Source organism: Triticum dicoccoides, chromosome 1B (genome assembly GCF_002162155.2).
Source record: "Triticum dicoccoides isolate Atlit2015 ecotype Zavitan chromosome 1B, WEW_v2.0, whole genome shotgun sequence".
Lineage (NCBI taxonomy): Eukaryota > Viridiplantae > Streptophyta > Magnoliopsida > Poales > Poaceae > Triticum > Triticum dicoccoides.
The window spans coordinates 696753968-696757987 of record NC_041381.1 but is presented as its reverse complement, the minus strand read 5'-3'; the positions used below and the strand labels follow the sequence as shown (position 1 = coordinate 696757987).

Sequence of the window (4020 nt, the reverse complement as noted above, 5' to 3'; positions counted from 1 at the left end):
AACAGCAGCCCTAGCAGCAGACGCCTCAGCACGAGTAGTAGTGTTGGCCCAGTTGGGTTTGACACGCAGACAGATGGGGTCATGGCGAATCCAGTCAGGGGCAAGGAACTCCTCACCAGGGAACATCTTGTCCCAAGTCCTCGAGAGCAGCAGAAATAGATACGGATCGTATATAGGCACCTTGCGGTTGAAGACTGCAAATCGAAGCTCACACCACATGATGTGTGAGATATCAAGTGGCTGAGTCTGAGACACACGAGCCTCCTCGCAGATGAGAATCATATCCACCATATAGGCATGAACCTTATCCTTGTCACCAATGCGGGGGAACAAGGAGTTGCGGAAGATGCGGTACATGATATCCAAAAAAGAGTTGAGCACCAATCCTATCTTGCCACTTGGAAGAGTCTTCTCAACATAGAACGGTGCAAGCCTGTCCTTGTTGGCAGAGACAGGGTTGGCATGGGGACGAACACCGATGGGGGAGTCAAGCCCGTCATCAGGAACTTGGAGCAGATCCATGAACTCCTTCCAGGTAGCAGTCAGCTTACGGCCATTTGTCATCCAGGTCATCCTCCTCTCCTCATTGGGGTGAAAGTAGACAGAAGCAAAGAACTGACCAATGAGCTCAGGATCATAGTCAAGGTGAAAAGAGGTTATATGCTCAATGCCAAACTGCTCCACCAAGTCCAGAGCCTCTCCAAAGTAGGCACGGAACTTCTCCTTCCTCAAGTGATGCATGTCAATCCACTTCACATCCACATAGGTATTCTGCTTGTTCTTGATGACGTCCAGATAGACGTTGGTTTGATGCTTGTTCCAGAACAGCTCACAGCCCCTGACTGAGGAACAAGGGGTCACGTACGGATCAATGTTCCTGAGACGGACGTAGTCAGAATGGGGCATCTCATCCATGCTCTTGGCAGGCTCCTTGAACTTGGTGGCAGTTGTCTTGACATGGCGCTTGGGGGCAGAAGAGGAGCTCTCTGGTGCTTCACCGGGGTTGCGCAGACGCTTGGAGCCGGTGTCACGGCTGGGATTGGACCGGCGAGAGCCACCACCTGAACCACACACGCAAAGCACCAAAGGCGCAAAGAAGATCAATGCAAAGGCCACGAAAAAGCACAAGAAACACACAGGAAACATATGGGAAAGTTGGCATGCGATAGGTGTGAGGCACGGTAGGACTGCCACTGCCTGCGGCACTAAAGCAGTAGTACTACTCCAAACGCGGTAGTACCGCGCAAGGCCACGGTAGTACCGTGGTTGGAGTGGAAGTAAAGCTGTAGTGCCGCACAGAGCGCGGTAGTACCGCACCCGAGGGGCGGTAGTACCGTGCAAACGGTAGTACCGCGCCGTCGGGGCGGTAGTACCGCGTCGCAGCGGATCCAACTATTGATTTGAATCTGAAAAGAACCGCGAAACACCGGCGGTGCTACAGTGATCAGATCTAGCGCATGACAGCAATACACATATAAATCCTATGCAATACTACACTCCTTCATCCTATTCTTGCAGAGATTAGGCCTATCAATCTCAAGAACACACAAGCCTCCCCAAAACCTAGAAACGCCAAACACCAACAACAAGGAGAGGGAATTGGGGAAAAACCTGGGTCCATAGCAAGAGCACGCGGTGGGGAACGATCCCACCGGTCGGAATCACGGGAGGGCAGCCGGTGGAGGAGATCCGGCGAGAGACGCCGGCTCCGTTCTTGAGCAAGGGAGAGAAGGAGGCGATGTGGGGAGAAGGCAGCGAATGGGTATGGGGAGTTAGAACTCCCCCTGCCCGTCCTTAACCCCACGCCCGCGAACCGTCGCGGTAGTACCACGTATCATCGCGGTAGTACCGCTCGGGCGGAAGTTCCGCACCGAGGCGGTAGACCGCTCAACCGGGCGGCAGTAAAAAATTACTGCCGTGAGGTTGCGGTAGTACCGTGCTCCCGCAAGCAGTAGTACCGTGGCTGGCTGCGGTAGTACCGCAGCTGGCCGCGGTAGTACCGTGAAACTCAAGTTACCGCAGGTTTCAAAAACGAAAAAGGGCCTTTGCAAAATTTTTTTTCAACAGACCACAAACTCTACCACAAACCAGAGGCAAAAGACAACAAGAAACCACCAAACGACAAGGCCTCTCAAGGAGAGGGCGGTGTCCGAAGCCACCTATGTTTGAGTAGGATGGTATGGCACCGCGAAGAATTATCCTTGGGCCCATGACCAAAACTCGTCTTTGGAACACAAGTACCATCAAAAATGGCTATGTGAAAGAGGTGATCGATTTATGCATAATGGGGGGAGGGAGAGTTCATTGAGAGAACAATACTCCCCCTATGTCCATGCCTACACCTAAACTAGACAGCAAGTTGAGTGTGGTGGGGAGTGCACGGGCTCAAGTCACATTGCTCAAATCAATGATATTTAGCTCATGCCTTAACTCGCGAAATCTTGCTTCATCTAAGGGCTTCGTGAATATATCTGCAAGGTTATCCTGAGTGTTGACATACTTGAGCTCGATCTCTCCTCGCCTAATGTGATCCCGGATGAAATGATACCGAATCTCGATGTGCTTCGTCTTGAAGTGTTGCACCGGGTTGAGAGAAATCTTGATGGCACTTTCATTATCACACCAAAGAGGCACTTTGTCACAAATGACATCGTACTCCTTTAAAGTTTGCCTCATCCATAGGAGTTGAGTACAACAACTACCGGCCGCCACATATTCCGCTTCGGTGGACGAGAGAGACACACAACTTTGCTTCTTGGAAGACCAACTTACCAAGGAGCAACCAAGAAATTGGCACCCGCCGGAAGTGGACTTCCTATCCACTTTGTCTCCCGCCCAGTCGGAATCCGTAAATCCTTCAAGCTTGAAGTTTGCTCCTCTTGGGTACCATAAGCCAAAGTTTGGGGTATGAGCCAAATATCGAAAGATTCGCTTGACCGCCACATAGTGACTTTCCTTCGGTGCGGCTTGAAACCATGCACACATACCCACACTCAACATGATATTCGGTCTAGATGCACAAAGGTAAAGCAAGGATCCAATCATGGAGCGATATACCTTTTGATCCACCGCTTTACCATTGGGATCAATGTCAAGTTGGCACTTGGTGGGCATTGGTGTAGTAGCCGGCTTGACGTCACTTAGCTTGAATATTTTGAGCATGTCTTGGGTGTATTTGGCTTGGTTGATGAAGGTTCCTTCTCTTCTTTGTTTGATATCAAAACCAAGGAAGAACTTCAACTCTCCCATCGAAGACATCTTGAACTTGGAGGTCATGAGAGCGGCAAATTCCTCATTGAAAGCTTTGTTAGGATAACCAAAGATAATATCATCAACATATAGTTGGCATACAAACAACTCCTCCATTGACCTTCTTAGTAAAAAGAGTGGGATCGATTTGCCCCACTTCAAAGCCACGATCTTGTAACAACTCGGTAAGGTGGTCATACCACGCACGTGGGGCTTGTTTAAGGCCATAGAGTGCCTTATCGAGTTGATACACATGATCCGGAAAGTAGGGGTCCTCGAACCCGGGGGGTTGCTTGGCATAGACCAACTCATTAATGGGACCATTAAGAAAAGCACTTTTCACATCCATTTGTTGCAACTTAAAGTTGTGATGGGAAGCATAAGCAATCAACAAACGAATGGATTCAAGACGAGCAACGGGAGCAAAGGTTTCACCGTAGTCGATACCCTCGACTTGGGAGTAGCCTTGTGCTACCAATCTTGCCTTGTTGCGAATGATGTTTCCATGAGCATCTTGCTTGTTCTTGAAAATCCACTTGGTTCCAATGACGTTGTGGTTCTCCGATGGAATTGGCACCAATCTCCACACCTTGTTGTACTCAAAGTTGTTGAGTTCTTCATGCATGGCATTGAGCCAAGCCGAGTCTTCGAGCGCCTCATAGACCTTTTGAGGTTCAACACAAGAGACAAACGCGTGATGTTCACAATAGTTTGCCAATTGTCTACGAGTGCTTACCCCTTTTCTTAGGCTTCCAACCACATTCTCCATGA

General features: G+C 49.7%; 1 pseudogene; it reads right to left on the bottom strand.

Moving 5' to 3' along the window:
- Nucleotides 1–2553: 2553 nt before the first annotated feature.
- On the bottom strand, nt 2554–3589 carry LOC119314577 (annotated as a pseudogene).
- Nucleotides 3590–4020: the final 431 nt, after the last annotated feature.